General features: G+C 46.3%; 2 non-coding genes across 2 annotated transcripts; one reads left to right on the forward strand and one right to left on the reverse strand.

The window, feature by feature from the left end:
* Positions 1-210: 210 nt before the first annotated feature.
* trnaw-cca (transfer RNA tryptophan (anticodon CCA)) lies at positions 211-282 on the forward strand. Its single transcript has one exon. It is a non-coding gene; the product is annotated as a tRNA-Trp (tRNA).
* A 19,367-nt stretch (positions 283-19,649) lies between these two features.
* trnae-cuc (transfer RNA glutamic acid (anticodon CUC)) lies at positions 19,650-19,721 on the reverse strand. Its single transcript has one exon. It is a non-coding gene; the product is annotated as a tRNA-Glu (tRNA).
* Positions 19,722-20,438: the final 717 nt, after the last annotated feature.

The raw sequence follows: 20,438 nt of genomic DNA on the forward strand, positions 1-20,438 counted from the left end.
GCCCGTCTTCCAGCTGCATCTTTCTGAGCTGAAGGTCCTCCAGCCTGTGTTTGCCCTGGATCACAGCATCCAGAGCATCTCAACTTCTGCAAATCGAAAGACAAGCCCAACCCTTGGAAGAGAAGGGGAGAAACAGAACAGATTTGAACATAAAATCATTGTAGTGCGATTACTTCCCTTAAGCATGAATAGAGGCTAGCAACTATCCGTGAGCTTGTGGCGCAACGGTAGCGCGTCTGACTCCAGATCAGAAGTTTGCGTGTTCAAATCACGTCAGGCTCACTATAATCAACTTCTTACATTTCAAAGGAGTACGTTCTTTCCGTTTCTCAGTCATGTCAAACCTTCTTTGCGGAAACTTTCGATCACACGTGAATCTTTGCTGTCAGTTTGATCTGTGAACACTGTGTCAGGGAGGTGGTGTGCCCATTGTTTGGATAAATGCTCAGCTCCCCGCAATGTGAGAAGTTAAACACAGACTGTTCATCACGGGGTTTTAACACAGCCGGTTGGTTCAGGAGGTGACCGCGGAGTGTGAAAAACATGATACTGATATTTTTACATCATAATGTAGAGATTGCCATCCAGGTTTTAGTCACATCAAACTGCCTCGCAATGCTGTTATGGCCTCAGTAAACTATAATAACGTGAAGATCGCTGGGACGATTTTCTGCATCCGACTGCAATACAAACACAGATCATTGTTTCCAGTTTTGGTGGAACAAAAGACATCGTATTGGTGGATAATTACAGTTAGTGCAAACACAGCTAGCCATCGATAAATATTAATCCTGTTCACTTCAATGGCCAAATTTTAATTCAGAAACCAAGTGCACTCGGCTGTTTGTAACATAGACAACATGACAAAATGGCCCTTAGGAGGAGAAATGGGGCATTGAGGAGGAGTGAAATGTTTGCTTTTGGTCACCCCCACAATTGTTAGAAAAACAGGTTGAAAGGATTCTTAAAAGGTGTCTGAAGAAGTGGTGAGGGATAACACTTCAGACAGCGCAAAGTGGAAGACCACTTTCTAGTGGAAGAAAAAGACATTCCTTATTTCTGAAAGAACTGGGAAACAGAAGAGGGGATGAAATCTGACTTGGGAGCTATTTCCTATTTGTTGAGGATGTCGCTTCATCACAGTCTTGGTTTAGAGCATAAGCTCTTCATCAGGAATAAAGGGTGGCCCAAGGGGGCTGAGAGATAAATGGGAAGGAAGTGGGGCTGGAGGGAAGGCAGCTGGGAGTACAACAGGTAGATGGAGGTGGGGATTGATGGTGATAGGTCAGAGATGAGGGTGGAGTAAATAGGTGAGAAGCAAGATGGACAGGTATGACAGGTCAAGAGGTTGGTGTCGAATTGGAAGGTTGGATCTGGGACAAGGTGGGGGAGAGGAAATAAGGAAATCTGATGAAATCTGCAATGATACCATGTGGTTGGAGGGTCCTAAAGCAGAAGTTGAGGTGTTTTTTCCCACAAGTGTCGGGTAAGCAAGTGTTTGGCAGTGGAGGAAGCCCAGGACTTGCATGTCCTTGGTGGAATGGGAGGGGGAGTTAAAGTGTTCCGCCACAGGGCGGTGTGTCGTTTAGATTTAGAGTCCAAGAGTTGTTTCCTGAAATATTCGGTGAGTTGGCGTCCAGTTTCCCCAATTTTGATGAGACCATATTGCGAGCAATGGACATAATCTTATAAATAGATTGCATAAATCTTAGCCTGCCAGAATTATTTTCTTTAATTAAATTAAAGAAAATTTTTATTCAATTGGATGACTGCATGAAACGGTTTGTTGGTCAGATTTGAATCATCACTCCCAAATGAGACGATGCCATGAATATCAGTGAACTGCTCTTTTTGTTAAAAACGACAAGATCTTGATTTCTTTTCACAACTTCCTGGTATTCACACCTGCACATTCAATGTCAAACTCTGACATCAGAAATTAAATTACAGCATTAATTTTGACTTACAATATTCGAACAAACAAATTAATAGCACACAGTGAATCGCAAGTCTGATTAATCTGAAATTAAGTTTGACCAAAAAAATATAAAATCAAGATGGGAGATAAGAAATGGGGGAAGGGCAGAAGGCAAGAAATGCAGTATCATCGAAAGTGCTCCTCCAGAGTATGCATTTTACCAACTGCCACTGCTAAATATAAACACTCTGATATGATCCTCCGGATTTAATGTAAACCATAGCCCCATACAGTAGGTACAATTTAAATGAGTTAAAAATACAAGCCTTGAGCAAATCCAGCTTCCAGCCTTACCACCCGCTTCTTGGAGCTTGGACCTTCCTCCAGCGCCGGGGGGGTTATTGAACTCCTGGGCTCCAGCAGCCACGCCTCCACTGAAGAAGCTTTGGGAAGCAGATGCAAAGGCAAGATGCAGAACAGAGAACCTTTGTATATGAAAGCAGCTTACAGAGACATTGAGCAATAGCATCACATGGTTTTTACCCATCGACCTCTGGGTTATCTACCCAGCACACTCACGCAGCACTACTCTACTTCTGTGCTCCCAGCAGCTGGATCGTGGATCAGTTTAAAGTAGGTCCTATATCTCTGATTACATCGGTACACAAGGCAGTGAAGAAAGGTTTCAGCACACTGGCCTTCAGCAGATAGGGAATTGAGTATAGATGTTGGCAAGTTATGTTGTAGTTATACAGGACGTTGATGAGGCTGCACCTGGAATATTGTGATCAGTTTTGGTTCCTCTGGTGTTCTGACTTCTGACTTCTTCAACTCTGGGTTTGTGTTGAACTTGATGGGATACTTTGTCCAACTCAGAATCTTTAAACAGTATCTCTCAGAGGGATTCATCTGAAACTTTTCAGGAGGTGAGCTCAACAAGATTGAACTATTCAAAGTCACTTGGACACTATTTTAAACTTACATCAGGACCAGTAGTCAGAGACACGTACAGCATGGAAACAGACCCTTTGTTCCAACTTGTCCATGCTGACCTGATATCCTAAATTAATCTACTCCCATTTGACAGCACCTGATCCATATACTCTGGCAGCACATTTCATATGTGAACCACCCTCTGAATGAAGAAGTTGTCCCTTTAATATGTTTCGACTCTTACCCTAAACTTATGCCCTCGAGTTCTGGACTCCCCCACCCCAAAGAAAGGACATTGTCAACAATACTGTCCATGCCCCTCATGATTGTATAACCGCTATGAGGTCACTTCTCTGCCTCCGATGCTCCGATGCTCCCTGTAGCTCAAACCCTCCAACCCCCAGCCACATTCCTGTAAATCGTTTCTCATGGAGAAGTCAACGTTTCAGTCCTGAAGAAGGCTTAATACCCAAAACGCTGACTACTCCACATCCTGGTGCTGCCTGTCTTGCTGTATTCTCCCAACCTCCTACTTACCAACTTCGGGTTGCAATATGTAGTGGCTCAGTTGTTACCACTGCAGCCTCACAGTGCCAGGGACCCAGGTTTAATTCACGCCTTGGGTGGCTGTCTGTGAGGAATTTGCACTTTCTCCCATTGTCTGCGTGGGTTTTCTCTGGGTGGTCCTGTTTTCTTCTAAAATCCAAAGATGTGCAGGTCATGTGGATTGGTCATGCTTAATTGCCCAGAGAGTTAGGTACATTAGTTAGAGGGAAATGGGTCTGGATGGGTTACTCTTCGGGGGGTTGGTGTGGACTTGTTGGGACGAATGGCCTGTTTCTGCAGTGTAGCTAATCTCATCTAATACTTTTGTTACTAACGAATGGCAGAGTAGGCCGAACTTCTGCTCCAATGGTCTTGCGGTCTTAGGTTTCTCTGGATCATTTCATTGGCAATGTGCAGTCCCGGGCTCAATGAGCAGCAGTGTCCACTGAAGGCAAAGCTCATAGATTCATAGAACTCCCACAATGTGGAAACAGGTCCTTCAGCTGAACACACCTGCACTGATCTTCCGAAGACTAACCCACTCAGATCAATTTTCCTACCCTCCACAAATCGCACACAGAGCCCCAAGGGTGGAATTATTCCTGGGTTCCTGGTGCCATGAGGCAGCAGTGCTAACCCTGAGCCACCATGGAGTTGTGATTGTGGGATGTAGGCGAGGCAATTGCAGTCCAGCAGAAAACAAAAACAGCCCACCTACTCTCCCACTGTCAGAACTGGCAGGAGGTTCAGTCCTGGGAGGTGACCGAAGGCAGCATCAATGGTAGGATCTGATTGCTGGGAGCGCTGGTGCTCCCGCTGGTGCTTCCGCAAGTTGTCGGAAAACATGAACCTCTTCCCACACTCGGGCCAGCTGGAGGGCATCTCCCCGGTGTGAGCACATTGGTGTTTCAGTAGGGCGGCGGAATTGCTGTAGGCCTTCCTGCACTTAGGGGAGCAGAATGGCCTTCCCCCTCCGCCACTGCCCCTCCCGCCCCCAACACCCCCGTGTGGTCCAGCTTGTGATTCAGCAGTGTGAAGGAGCAGGTAAAGACCTTCCCACATTCGGGGCAGGAGAACGGCTCCTCCCCCGTGTGGATGGACTGGTGCCTCAGCAGGGCATCAGAATTGCTGAAGGCCTTCCTGCACATAGGGCAACTGAACGACCTCTCCCCCATGCGGACACACCAGTGGGCCAGTAGGTCGGAGGAAAGAGCAAAGCCCTTCCTGCAGTTGGGGCAGAAGAACGGCCTCTCAGTGTTGACCCACTGGTGTCTCAGCAGGTGGGAAGACCTGCTGAAGGCCATCTCGCACTTGGGGTCGGAGAACAGCCTTCCCCAGTGTGGACCAACTGGTGCGTCAGCAGGGCAGAGGAATCACTGAAGGCCTTCCCACACTCAGGGCAGCAGAAGGGCCTCTTCCCCTCTGTGGACCCATTGGTGCTTCAGAACCCTTTCAAATTTCACAATATCCTTCTGATAGGAGGGAGACCAGAATTGCACACAATATTCTAAAAGTGGTCTAACCAATGTCCTGTACAGCCACAACATAACTTCCCAACTCCAATACTCAGTCAGAGGATTGGGAAATCTTTCAAAACCCACAAAAAACAAAGAGGAATGAATGGAGGTTCAAACCAAACTTTTGAGAGTGAGCTTGGAAGCATCAATGAGAAATCGGCGGCCTGGGTTTATTGGGGACCTGTTCTCGTTAAATACACTACACACTTATTTCTCTTGTGCTCTTCGTAGTTTCTCTGTGCTGCAGTGTGTAGTGGCTCATTGAAATAATGTCCTGATGCAGCTTCTTTTGTGGGTGTTGGGATGATTGCTTCTGTGGTTAAGTATTTGGTTTGTGTGTGTTGTTTTTCTGATGATGCTAGTTTGAAGTTCCCCATTGACTGTTCGCTCTACTGTGACATCTAAGAATGGCAGTTTATTGTTGTTCTCCTCTTTTTTAAACTAGGGGCCCCCCTCAGGCCATAGTCTCACTACTTGGAACACCAATATACAGACTAGTCAAAGGCCTACACTGAGGACTAAAACACCAAGTCGAAGATTCATGCTACTCTATTTACTCCATCCAAGTATTCCTGAACACCAAAGACACGAAGATAGAAGAGGATGGAATAATGTTGTCCTTTGACATAACAGACATGTCCACATCCATTAACATCAACGTGACCAAAGAAAACTGAAGACACTACTCGAACAACTAAAGACAAAAACACAGAACCAACTTCAGCAGCAAAGATAACACTGTCAACCTCGTGGAACTGTGCCTTACCACACACTTTATATTCAGTAACAAGCCCTACAAACAAATCAACGAAATGCCCATGAAACACTTCTGTCATCAAAAAATGAAACAAATTAGAGGAAACCTACAACACCATCAACAATCTCCTTACTGGCATAAAATTCACAAAAGAGGAGAACAACAAGAAAGTGCCATTTCTCGATGTCACAGTAGAGCCAACAGTCAATGATAAATTCAAAACAGCCTCGACAGGAAAACACCACACGCGAACCAAGTACTTAGCTACAGAAGTAATCATCCCTACATCTACAAAAAAACCTGAACAAGAGCACTATTTCAACGAACCACTACACACTGTAGCACCCAGTGCCAACAAAGACCAATAAGAAACTGTACAGCGCATTTAAGGAAAATAGGTAGCCAAAAAATAGACTGAAATTTGCTTCTCTGACCGTCGATCGAACCCGGGTCGCAGCGGTGAAAGCGCTGAATCCTAACCACTAGACCACCAGGGAAACATGCGAGAGCCTTGACAGCTCTACTGAAAATTGCTTCCCTGCCCAGAAATCGAACGGGGGTCACGGTCGTTCTAAGTTCTCCACCAAAGTCATTTCTTGTATCCATTGCTCCCAATGCGGTCTCCTCTACATTGGGGAGACTGGAGCCCCGTCGCAGTGTTAAGTCACAGCGTTTGAGGGAACATCTCCAGGACACCCGCAACAATCAACCCCATCGCCCTGTGGCTGAAGATTTCAACCTCCCCTCCCATCTGCCAGGGACTTGCAGGACCTGGGCCGCCTCCATCGCCGCTCCCTCACCACCCGATGTCTGGGGGAAGAACGCCCCAACTTCTGCCTCGGATACATTCAACCCCAGGACATCAATGTGGACTGTACCAGTTTCCTCATTTCCCTTCCCCCCACCTTACCTCAGTTCCAACCTTCCAGCTGAGCGCTGTCCTCAGGACCTGTCCTACCTGCCAATCTCCCTTCCCACCTATCCGCTCCACCCTCCTCTCTGACCTGTCACCTCCATCCTCACCCCCGTTCACCTATTGTACTCTTTGCTACCTTCGTCCCAGCACCCCCCAATTTATCTCGCCACCCCTGGAAACGTCCTGCCTCTATTCCTGATGAAGGGCTTTTGCCCGAAACGTCGATTTTCCTGCTCCTCGGAAGCTGTCTGACCTGCTGTGCTTTTCCCTCACCACTCTGATCTAAACTCTGGCTTCCAGCAACTGCAGTCCTCACTTTTGCCTACCCAATAAACCCAGTGTGCCAATTTCACATCAACAGACTGACACTTTCAGACACAACGTCTACAAAACCCTCGCACATTACTTTACATTAAAGACATCTGGGAAATGATGTCCAGACAACTCAACCCTCTCAGTATCATGGTCGCCCACAAACTTACCAACACACTTAAACAGCGGCTAATAAACCTGAAATACCCGATACAAACAACCAGCAAACAAATGTTATTTACAAAATAACATACAAGGAAATATATACATGAACTCTGCCGCACAGTTCTCTGTGGTAAGAAATGCTGGGATGAGATAAGGAAGATTAGTTTTAGCCAAAACGAATCGGCACTGACGGACAGCCATTCAAAGTCAATGCTGTCAGCCCAGGATGGAAGACCCGAAGGGATGAACAGTTTTCTTATTTCCTGAAGATTTACAAAGCTGAGACTGGGTTTTGGTGTTTGTTCCCTTTCCACTCCCAAGAGCCGCAGTGGTTGGGGCAGTGAGTTGGGGACAATGAAATGTGCCCGTGAGCAGCGTGTGTGGCTATTTAAGCTTCCTCTCCTCTGACAGCGCTGTGACTTGACTCTGATGTTCTCAGGTACATTTACTGACGCGAGAGAGTAAAAAGAGTCACGTTCCTGCAGATCAGGAATTCAAACCGTATGCCGGCTTCAGGACAATGAGGAAGATTAATTGGGGTGTGTGAAGAAGCTGTGAGCTGCATTTCAAACAGGTAGGTGGAGTCAAATGCGTCATCCATTGACTCTGTCACTGTGCGGATCTGACGTCGCCATGCTGCAGAGTTCTGACGTTAACACGGACATGCGCAGCATTGGGAACATTCACAAGGTGAACAGCCAAAGATAATCACCGTCACTGCTTCCCTTCCATAGTCCCAACTTTGTGAAGCAGTATCTTTCACAGGCAAATAAAACACCTTTGTCCTCAGGTGCCTGCTTAACTTCGATCACGACTTCACGCCCCTCACTATTCTAGTCTCACTTCCAAACTCTTGGCTCATCGCCTCAAAAGCAGCTCTGTGGGTATCTGCTTGTTACACGCTGGACAGGCAGTGGGCTACAGATTCCCGACCAGCCCAATGTGATTGAAATACTTCAAACACTCCACTGATTTGCTTCTTTAAAAAAACCGTGGAGCAATCTCCCTTTCTTTCTGACGACATTTCTCAACTGTAGTCGGCAGGGTTCACACCTGCGTGGGGAAACCGCAATGGATTTCATCTCCATCGCATTCACCACTCGGCCCACCAATACAGAACCACAATGACAGCTTCATTTCCCAGGTCTCTCTGCCTGTGGAGCTGAGAAAATGTGAATCATTGCAGAGTTTGTTTGAATCCAATCACTTCACAGGTTTCGAAAGGGTTAAATATCTGCAAATGGCGAGTCTACGTGTTCCATCCCGAAAGGTGAAATGGACGCTCAGTTAAAAACAAAAACAGAAATTGCAGGAGGAACTCAGCAGGTCAGGCAGCATCTGTGGAAAGAGAATCAGAGACAACATTTCAGAACTCGTTTTTTTCCTCATCCAGGTCCAGCCAAACCTGCTGAGTTTCTCCAGCAGTTTCGCTTTCTGTCTCGGATTCTCAGCATCCGCAGTCCTTTCGTTAGAAATTCAAACAATTCAGAAACCCCTTTGTGCTGCCTCAGTGGGATAGATTTCCGTTTGGGAATTATTTTCCTAAAACCATTAAATACGTGCACTTTCGCAGGCAAGAAAGCAGTAGGAGTGAGAACAAGAAACACTCCGTCCCTGGGTGGCCTTGAGGCAACAACCTTTCGGTTAACAGCTGAACGCAGTGACCAATTGAGCCACAGAGACAGACCTGAAAAGCACCTGCACAGTGTCTTTGAGGAATCTACTAATCAATTCATAATTCAACCTGCCCCGCCCAAAATCACCATTGTTTTCTATCAGCTTTACTTTTCCATAATAAAGCCTTGGATATTCATTATGGAGACATGGGGACAGTCTGATCCCACCATCTGCAGGCACATCCATGTCACGAGGAACGAGCTCTCCTACACCGGGGCCATTGCCCTCCGAGCCTTTCAGTGTTTTGCCTCTTCCCGAATTTTCTCATTGGCCCCGAGCCGAGAATGGGTTTGAATTCCTGATGTGCAGAGAATTCTTTCAATGTCTCGGGTCAGTTCATGTCCGGAGAATATCAGAGTCAATTAGCCTCTTAAACAAGGGGACGGTGTCTGGACTGTCTCTGCTCAGTCGGACAGTTTATCCTTCATTCTCCTCTAATTCCACTTCCCAAAGAGTTTCGAAAGATTCACAAAGCTGGAGACTGGGATTTATGCTTTACTTCCTGAACATTTTTCCACCTGCTAACTGACGATATTTTGCCAAAACCTCTTCCCCATTGTAACATTTGCATCATGTCCAGGGATGAGCAATTTCCATTTTGGAGCAAAGAAGGTTAACTGGAGATTTCCAGGGGCTGTTGGCAATGATGGGAGAAGACGTGGTGTGAATGGGCAGATTAAAGATCAGAAGAACCTATTGCCACTGACTAGGGTGAGATACCAAAGGACAGGGATTGAAGTTCTTTAATGGAAAGCAGCATTTGTGTCGAACAAACACAGCGAATACTGCAGAAAGCCAACGGGTCGAGCAGCATCTGTGGAAAGGTAAACAGAGCTGACGTTTTGAGTGTGCTACGGTTTTTGTTCAGAACTCAGTCTTTTACCTCTTCCCGAAGTTGGTCCAGGTCTGTGTCTCAATTGGCAAACACATGGCAAGTGCAGTGCCGCAATGTGAAGTTATAAACTTTGCTATTTAAAAAAAAAGCAGTGCATCGTTTAAATGATGATATATTGGAATGTGGATAAAGTGAGGACTAGAGGTGAAAGTCGAAAAATGTGGCACTGGAAAAGCACAACAAGTCAGGCAGCATCTGAGGAACAGGACAGTGAACGTTTCGGGCACAAGCCCTTCATCAGGAATGATGTATGGATGTCCTAAGGGGTCTCAGAGTCCCTCCACACCAGTCAATGCCAGTTGTCGGGCAGATGCAGCAGTCAATGAGCGAGGCAAGTGGTATATTACGAAGAGGAATTGAGTTCAGAAGTGGGGTCATTGAACATATTCAAGGCGAAGTTCATCTGGGTTTTGAACAACAAAGAAGTGGATGGTTATGGGGGGAGGTAAGAAAATGGTTTTAAGACCAGTACAGGTCAGTCACAGAGTCAGACAGCACTGAACAGACCCTTCATCCAACTAGTCCATGCTGAGGCCTTCAGCTATTCCTCCGTCCTACAGACCCACCTCCGGGTCCACATATTAGAGAAGCCCTTCAGCTGCTCCAAGTACGGGTAGGCCTTCAACGATACCTCTGCCCTGCTGAGTCAACAGCGGGTCCACACCGGGGAGAGCCCGTTCTCCTGCCTCAAGTGTGGGAACGGTTTTACCCAGGCATCCCACCTTCGAGTCCATACGGGGGAGAGGCCCTTCCCCTGCCCAGAGTGCGGGAAGGCCTTCAGCAATTCCTCCCACCTGCTGAGGCACAGGTGGAGCCATATCGGGGAGAGGCCGTTCACCTGCCCCGAGTGGAAGTGAAGGTTCTCATCATTCTGCACCTTGCAGAAGCGCCAGCGGGCACACCAGTGCACCCAACAATCTGATTCTGCTGGTGAAGCTGCTCTGGGTCACTGAGAGGACTGAACCCCTGCACATTCTGACAGTGCTTATAATGGGAGAGCGGTCGTTTCTTTTTTGTTTTATGCCGTCGTGCTCCCCCACCCCTGCAACTTTGCTTCCATTGGGCACTGTTCCCCGTTGAGACCAGGAGCTGTTCACTCTAGATTCTCCTGTCCAGTTAAAGAACTGTTTGCTCTTTCTGGGAATGAGTCCCAGCCTGTAAGAAATTGCTGAATACTGGTGTGTGTAGTCACATTCATCAGTGACTTTGAAATTAGATTTACAGTTACGTGTCTGTGAAACAGTCATAGTCCAAAGATTGCACAAAGGATTGGCAATCCATTGTTGGAAACTGTTTGCTTGAATTGGTAAGTTTAAAAAAACATTCTTTCTTAATTTGCCACTTAAGTCTCTGTCTCTGAGATGGCGGGGGACTTGATCAAAGGGTTTAAATAATTGCTATTAATGAGATTATCTTGTTTAACTTTGGCCTAGAAAATTTGCCATATTTATAATTGTTGGTTTTTGTTTAAATTATAATGTTGATGTGCAAAATCTGTTCTTCGTCAAGTCTGTTTCGGGACAGTTGAGAAATTGAGGGACATTGCATGATTTAATTTCACTGTGTTGTGAATCTCGTGGCAGTGACATTCATTTGTATTGGGTTGCTTACCCTTAGTTGTCGTGTTTTCCACCCCAACTATTCACTATGGTAGTGAGTTCCGCAGTATCACCACACTCTGAGGCTTTTCATGAAATCCTTAGTAGAGAATTGTAAGGGAAAATGTTGACGAGGGCAGAATATAGGGTCTTAACTGCAAAAGGCAGGAAGACATTCGACAAAGTAAAAACATGACAATGTAGAGACGAATAAAGAACTTTGACAGCAATGAGGAGGTCACACGTCAGAGTTCAAGATAATGGTCGTGACAAAAAGAAAAAGTACTCTGCAGATATTGGATACTGTAATTAAGCAAGTTTCAAGATGCTGTAGTTGGTTGGATACGATAATAAGAGATGAAATAACCAAAACCACTCATTTAATTTGATGTCGGTAACCATAAAGCAAGTGCATACTATTGATTGATATAGGCCAATTGCGTGCAAGTAGGCCATTCAGCCCATCGAGTCAACTTTGACTGACCCAGACCCAGTTCGTTACCCTATCCCTGTAACCCTGCATCTCCCATGGTCAAACTACCCTCAACTGCACGTCCTTTGGACTGTGGGAGGAGGCCAGAGCACCCCTGGAAGCCAACGCAGATACAAGGGGAGAATGTGCAAACTCTACACAGACAGTCGGCCCGAGGGTGAGATCAAACCCAGGTCACTGATGCCGTGAGGCAGCAGTGCTAACCACCGTGCCACCACCACATGCTGCTCTCTAAAGAAGTGAATTTCAAAGACTCGAGAACACTTGTGAGAAAAACAAAACTTTCCTATCTTAAATGAGAGACTAGTCTCTGGCTAGAATTGAGTTGACATTACATTTACATTAAGTCCTCTCCAGATGTTATACAGCTCCATCGGATCATCTGTTTCTTCTAAATTCAAACTGATACAAGCCCAGCCTGACATCCCCTTGTCCCCGATTATAAGTTGAGTAAATGAGCGACCCTCGACCTCACTGCCATGACAAAGGATGCCCTCAATCCAAGTTGACCTTAACTGTCCAACCTCTTGACCCCCACGCCACAATGTGGTCAGCCGCAACTCAGCCCTGAACGAGAGCAGAGGATCTGAATAGACAGCAGTGAGGTGGACGTTGCATTCCCAGAGAATATTGTTCAAGTGCGAAATTTATTCAGCTCACATTCGGATCATTGCAGGGACTATGTCTCCTGTCATTTAAATGTCTTTGATCCCAATAACAGTCTAGTTTTGTTGTACATTGTGTGTGTTTTATCTGTATGTCACGACATGATTTTCTGTTGCTGTCATTCCCATTAGGATGTGAGAATTCAGTACCAGATAATCGTCTCAGTTCTAAATTTTCCTTGAGGATTGGTATAGAACGGACGAAGTGTCAGTCAGAATGGAAGAAGCTCTCCTGTGTATTTAACCCTTTGCTGTCCTTCTCCTGGGACTGTATGAATGGGGGAGTGTAGAGGAAGTTTTACTCTGTATCTAACCCAATGCAGTCCCTGTCTTGGCAGTGTTTGTTGGGGACAGTGTTAAGGTAGCTTCACTTGCAATTGAAGAGTAGAGGAAGCTTTATTCTGATTGTCATCCCATGCTGTCCTTGTCCTGGGAAGTTGAGATGGCATCGAGAATTGAAGTGAATGCAGACTTGGCTGTGGGAGTGGAGGGTACTTCAACCTGAGCACGCCCATCTTTGAGATTGCTGTGCTGATCAAGACAATCTCAGACACCTTCATGCACTTTTCCAACCAACCACAGGGTGGTTAAGGATGGGTATAAATGCTGGTATTGCCAGCGATGCCCACACCCCATGCATGAATAAATACTTTCTGTTTAAAAGTTACATTCACGTTCCAAACTCTCTAATGTATGATTACTTACATGGAAAATTCCTGTCTGCTGGAATATCATTTTAAAACATAGGAATGTGTAACCATGTAGAAATATAACAAGAACAACAAATGGAGAAGTTAACAGGTAATGAGCAGGACCAGAATGCTGAGTCAGCCTGACCCCCAAGGCTGAGAGAGTTCTCCCAGATGTTGAAGTTACTCCAGTGCCTTTTACTCTTGCAGCTTCCCCAAAAGTTTGTCCCTGATGTCAGATCATTCAATGACCCGAAGTCCTAACTGTGTTCATCTCCATACCTGGTGCCAGACTTGCTGCGTAATTCCAGCCCTTCTGCTCTACCCTTTTATTGGATTTGAGCTTCCCTAAGTCAGTGTAATGAAGAACTGCAGATGCTGGAGATCTGAAACACAAAAATGCGTCAGATGCTGGAGAAACTCAATAGGACTGGCAGCACATGTGGAGAGAGAAGCAGAGTTAGCATTTCAAATGCTGTGACCCTTCTTCACAACTGTTCTGGACTCAGGCCAGGATATTGTCTCTGTTTCTTTCTCTCTCTCTCCACCAGTGTTGCCAGACTGGCTGAGTTTCTCCAGCAATTTCTGTTTTGACACTTTCACAAGGTTGATGTTTGTTATCCATCCCTAAGTGAAAGGTGTCTTGCTTGTGCCAATTCAGAGGGTAGTTTAAGAGTCAACCACATTGCTGTTGGTGTGGAGTCACATGTAAGTCAGACCATGCAAGGATGGCAGTTTCCCTCCTGAAAGGACATTGGTGAACATGGGTTTTTAGGACAATTGACGTCAGTGCCATCGATACCATACTGAGACTAACTTTGTTTTCCCCATTTATGATTTGAATTATTCACATCTTACCTCTTGCTGTGGTGGGATTTGAACTCATGTTCCCTGGATTACTCATCCTGTGACATTATGACCACACTGTTGTTTCCCATTCTTTGCTATTTTGTGTTTGCTGTTCACGTCTTTGTCCTCTGATGTTTGGGAAATTGAACCTGTTTAAAAGATTGCCCTAAACTTGCCCCTTTGACCAAATCTTTGGTCACCTGTCCTAATCTGTGCTCCAGTCTTGTGATTTTTAAAGGAATTCTCATTATGTTCATGTGAAGCACTATGACACAGTTAACTGTACCACAGGTATTATTTGAATGCAGCTTGTGTCCCTATCTTAATATCTGAAAGTACAGGGTCATATTTTAAATGTAGAAGACAAAAATGAGGATGATTTCTTTTCTCCCTGAGGGTTGTGTGTCTTCTTCAAAAGGCAGTGGATTCAAAATCTTTAAGGCAGAGGTAGATAGGTTCTTGATAACCAAGTGGATGAAAGATTGTCGGGAATGTGTTGGAATGTAGAGTTGAGGTTGAATTCAGATCAGCCATGATCTTATTGAATGTTGCAGCAGGCTCGAAGTGCCGAGTGGCCTACTCCCGCCCATTATATGTTTGTATCAAGCAGTCTGTGTCTCCCCTCTTATAGCTATGAACTGGGTAATTCCTTTCTAATATTGCCCCTTGTAGACAGTTAATTGAACACCAGATGGCTCCCTATTGGGAGCAGGCACATTATAGCAATTGCAGTATTTCTTGTGTTAATTTTGTTGCTTCTTACTCAGTGTTGCTAAGAATCTTCGAAATAAAAACCAAAACACTTCTATTATTATCGCACCAATGGAAGTGTTGGTTTGGATGTAACATTGTTGAATTAGCCATTCCCATCTTTTCCAGAATTCTGTGTTTAAAGCCCTCGAGTCTGGTTTCTACCCCTGAAACAGTTCTTATCAAGGTCATGTTTGACATCCTTTGTAACGGTGATAGGGATAAACATTCCCTCGTCGACCTGCGGACAGCCTTGATCAGGGTTAATGACAGTACTGACCCTCTCCAGCATCACTCTATCCTCTGGGAGGATCTGCTTTTAGCGTCTTCCGTTCTGATTTGTGAAACCGTAGCTTCTGGTGTTGGCATCGATACGAATGATATCCAACTGTGCCTGAACACCACTTCTCTCCCGACTCCTCTATCATTCATAATTTACCAATAATTTCATCTGAATGCCAGTCCAATTTCCAGCATTGGATAACCATAAACATTCCCTTAGTTAAATATTGTGAAGTGTGAAGCCATTGTTTTAGTCCCCAAGTTCGACCTGACCCCCCGCTCCTCCCACCCCAGTCACTCTGTTGACAGCCTTCATGTCACATTTAAAACTAGGATCGATAGATTCGTGAAGAGTCGGGGGATGAACAGTTACAGGAAAAGGGCAGGAAAGTGAATGTGGGGAATGTCAGATCGCCCAGAATCCTACTGAATGGAGAAGCAGGCTCAAGGGGTTGAATTGCATTTTCATGTTCCTATTTCTGATTGTTCCCGAGCCCTTACCTCTGATACAGGACACTGACTTCAGTGTGTGCCATTACTGAGAGTGCTGATGTTCCCTTGTGTAATATCAACAACTTTGCAGCTGCTAAAACCTCTTGCTTCTTTATTACCTCTTAACACAATAAGCCAATGTGTTCAGGGGAGGCGATGGCCGACATTATTGTCACCAGACTATCCACCCAGGTAATGTTCTGGGGACCTGGGTTCAAAACCTGCCACGGCAGATGGTGGAATCTGAATTCAATATAAATCTGGAATTAAAAGTCTAATGATGAAACCGTTGTGGTTTGTTGTAAAAACTTATCTGGTTTCCTGCTGTCCGAAACTGGTCTGATCTACATGTGATTCAGATCCACTGTCAGCTGTCTGAATCTTCACTGCCCTTTCAATCAAAACCTCCACTATAACCTCCCTACTTTTATACTCCATTTAAAGGCCAATCTCCCTTTTGCCTTCCCTATTAGTCACTGGGCTCCCAGAAGCAGGATTGTGGTTCAGTTTAAAGTAGGTCCTATATCTCTGATTACATCGGTACACAAGGCAGTGAAGAAAGGTTTAGGCACACTAACCTTCATCAGTTCGGGAATTGAGTATAGATGTTGGCAAGTTATGTTGTAGGTATACAGGACGTTGATGAAGCTGCACCTGGAATATTGTGATCAGTTTTGGTCCCCTTGATGTTCTGACTTCTGACTTCTTCAACTCTGGGTTTGTGTTGAATTTGATGGGATACTTTGTCCAACTCAGCATGTTTAAACAGGGATTCATTTGAAATTTTCAGGAGGTGAGCACAACAAGATTGAACTATTGAAAAAGCTACTGGAACTCTATTTTAAACTTACGTCAGGACCTGTAGTCAGAGACACATACAGCATGGAAACAGACCCTTTGGTCCAACTTGTCCACGCTGACCTGATATCCTAAACGAATCTAGTCCCATTTGACAACACCTGACCCAAATCCTGTGGCAGCTCATTTCATATAAGTACCAACCTCTGCATGAAGAAGTTGTCCCTTTAAAATATTTCGCCTCTCACCATAAACCTATGCCCTCGAGTTCTGGACTCCCCCATCCCAGGGAAAAGACCTTGTCTATTACCCTGTCCATGCCCCTCATGATTTTGTAACCTCTATTAGGTTTCTCCTCTGCCTCCGATGCTCCAGTGAAAACAGCCCCAGCCTATTCAGCCTCTCCTTGTAGCTCAAATCCTCCAACCCCCAGCAACATTCCCGTAAATCGTTTCTCACAGAGAAGTCAACGTTTCAGTCCTGAAGAAGGGTTAATACCCAAAACGCTGACTACTCCACATCCTGGTGCTGCCTGGCTTGCTGTATTCTCTCAACCTCCTGCTTACCTACTTCAGGTTGCAATATGTAGTGGCTCAGTTGTTCCCACTGCAGCCTCACAGCGCCAGGGACCCAGGTTTGATTCCAGCCTTGGGTGACCCTCTGTGTGGAGTTTGCACATTCTCCCAGTGTGCGTGGGCTTTCTCTGGGTAAACCTGTTTTCTTCCATCAACCAAAGATGTGCAGGTCATGTGAATGGGCCATGCTTGATTGCCTATAGAGTTAGGTACATTAGTCAGAGGGAAATTGGTCTGGATGGGTTACTCTTCGGAGGGTCGGTGTGGACTTGTTGGGACGAATGGCCTGTTTCTGCACAGTAGCTAATCTCATCTGCACTACTTTTGTATCTAACGCATGTCAGAGTAGACTCGAGGGCCCATTGGCCTGACTTCTGCTCTGATGGTCTGGCGGTCTTAGGTTTCTCTGGATCATTTCATTGGCAATGTGCTATCCCTGGCTCAATGAGCAGCAGTGTCCACTGAAAGCCAAGCTCATAGGATCGTAGAACTCCTACAATGTTGGAAACAGGTCCTTCAGCCCAACATATCAGCACTGATCTTCCGAAGACTAACCCACCCAGATCCAATTTCCCACCCTCCATAAATTGCACACGGAGCCCCAAGGGTAGAATTATTCTTGGGTTCCTGGTGCCATGAGGCAGCAGTGGTAACCCTGAGCTACCATGGGGTTGTGGTTGTGGGGTGTAGGGGAGGCAATTCCAGTCCAGCAGAAAACAAAAATAGCCCACCTACTCTCCCACTGCACCCACTGTCAGAACTGGCAGGAAGTTCAGTCCTGGGGGGTGACTAAAGGCAGCGTCTCTGGTGGGAAATGATTGCGGGGAGCGCTGGTGCCCCCGCTGGTGCTTCTGCAAGTTGCAGGAAAACATGAACCTCTTCCCACACTCGGGCCAGCTGGAGGACATCTCCCCGGTGTGGACACACTGTTACTTCAGCAGGGCGGAGGAATTGCTGAAGGCCTTCCTGCACTTAGGGCAACTGAACGACTACACTCAGGGCAGCAGAATGGACTCCCCCTCACCCACCCGTGTGGACCAGCTGGTGCTTCAGAAGTGTGGAGGACCGGGTAAAGCACTTTCCACACTCGGGCAGGAGAACGGCTTCTCCCTGTTGTGAACGGACTGGTACCTCAGCAGGGCTGAGGAATTGCTGAAGGCCATACAGCACTTAGGGCAACTGAACGACATCTTTCCCCATGTGGACCCACCAATGGGCCAGCCGGTCGGAGGAAAGAGCAATGCCCCTCCTGCACTCGGGGCACAAGAACGGCCTCTCAGTGTGGACCCACTGGTGTCTCAGCAGGTGGGAAGAACTGCTGAAGGCCATCTCGCACTTGGGGCCAGAGAACAGCCTTCCCCAGTGTGGACCAACTGGTGTGTCAGCAGGGCAGAGGAATCACTGAAGGCCTTCCCACACTCAGGGCAGCAGAAGGGCCTCTTCCCCTTTGTGGACCCATTGGTGCTTCAGAACCCTTTCAAATTTCACAATATCCTTCTGATAGGAGGGAGAGCAGAATTGCACACAATATTCCAAAAGTGGTCTAACCAATGTCCTGTACAGCCACAACATAACTTCCCAACTCCAATACTCAGTCAGAGGATTGGGAAAGCTTTCAAAACCCACAAAAAACAAACAGGAAAGTATGTAGGGACAAACCGAAGTTTTGAAAGTCATCTTGGCAGAATCAATGAGAAATCGGCAGAATGGGTTAATTGGGTACCCGTTCTCCTTAAATACACTATGTATGTATTTCTCTTGTGCTCTTCGTAGTTTCTCTGTGCTGCAGTGTGTAGTGGCTCGTTGAAATAATGTCCTGAAGCAGCTTCTTTTGTGGCTGTTGGGATGATTGCTTCTGTGGTTAAGTATTTGGTTTGTGTCTGTTGTTTTCCTGTAGATCCTAGTTTGAAGTTCCCCATTGACTGTTCGCTCTACTGTGACATCTAGGAATGGCACTTTGTTGTTGTTCTCCTTCTCTTCAAACCAGGAGCCCCCCTCAGGCCACAGTCTCACTACTTGGAACACCAATATACAGACTAGTCAAAGGCCTCCCCTGAAGACTAAAACACCAAGTCGAAGATTCACGCCACTCCATTTAATCCATCCAAGATTTCCTGAACACCAAAGACACTAAGATAGAAGAGGATGGATTAATGTTGTCCTTTGACATAACAGCCCTGTTCACATCCATAAACATCAACTTGGCCGAAGAAAACTGAAGACACTTCTCGAAGAACCAAAGACACAAACAGAGCACCAACTTCATCAGCAAAGATAACACTGTCAACCTCGTGGAACTGTGCCTTACCACCCACTTCATATTCAGTAACAAGCCCTACAAACAAATCAGCGAAACACCCATGAAACCACCAGTCTCAGGATTCCTAGCAGAAGCAAATATGCAGAGACTTGAACAAACAGCCCTTCCAACAATCCAACCCAAACTTTGGGTCTGCTACAGTGATGACACTTTTGTCATCACAAAATGAAACAAATTAGAGGAAACCTACAACACCATCACCATCCTTACTGGCATAAAATTCATAAAAGAGGAGAACAAAAACAAAGTGCCATTTTTCGATGTCACAGTAGAGCGAACAGTCAATGGTAAATTCAAAACAGCGTATACAGGAAAGCAACACACATGAACCAAGGACTTAACGAAAGATGCAATCATCCCTGCACATCCAAACAAATCTGCGTCAGGACACGATTTCAACGAGCCACTGCACACTGCAGCAGACAGAAACGACGAAGACCAATAAGCAACAGTAGAACGCATTGAGAAAGGATGGGTAGCCAATAGACCCCTTGAACATTGTTTCCCTAACCGGGGATCGAACCCGGGCCGCGGTCGTGAGAACCCCGAATCCTAACCACTAGACTATCAGGGAGAACTGGGCGCACGCGGTCAGCTCTACAGAAAATTACATTTCTGCCCAGAAATCGAACCCGGGCCGTAGTAAGTGGAAGGCTTTCACCTGTGCGTCCACCAATGTCATTTCTTGTATCCATTTCTCCCGATTCGGCCTCCTCCACATTGGGGAGACTGGAAACTCCTCGCAGAGTAAAGTTACAGCGCTTGAGGGAACATCTCCAGGACACCCGCACCAATCAACCCCATTACCCGATGACCCAACATTTCAAACCCCCCTCCCACTCTGCCGAGGACATGCAGGTCCTGGGCCTCCTCCATCGCCGTTCCCTCCCCACACGATGCCTGGAGGAAGAACGCCCCAACTTCTGCCTCGGATACATTCAACCCCAGGACACCAATCTGGACTGCACCAGTTTCCTCATTTCCCTTCCCCCCACCTTACCTCAGTTCAAAACTTCCAGCTCAGCGCTGTCCTCAGGACCTGTAATACCTGCCAATCTCCCTTCCCACCTATCCGCTCCACCCTCCTCTCTGACCTGTCACCTCCATCCCCACCCCCATTCACCTATTGTACTCTTTGCTACCTTCGGCCAAGCACCCTCCAATTTATCTCGCCACCCCTGGAAGCGTCCTGCCTCTATTCCTGATGAAGGGCTTTTGCCCGAAGCGTCGATTTTCCTGATCCTCGAAGCTGTTTGACCTGCTGTACTTTTCCAGCACCACTCTGATCTAA

Source organism: Chiloscyllium punctatum, chromosome 36, assembly GCF_047496795.1.
Source record: "Chiloscyllium punctatum isolate Juve2018m chromosome 36, sChiPun1.3, whole genome shotgun sequence".
In the NCBI taxonomy this organism is placed as follows: Eukaryota; Metazoa; Chordata; class Chondrichthyes; order Orectolobiformes; family Hemiscylliidae; genus Chiloscyllium; species Chiloscyllium punctatum.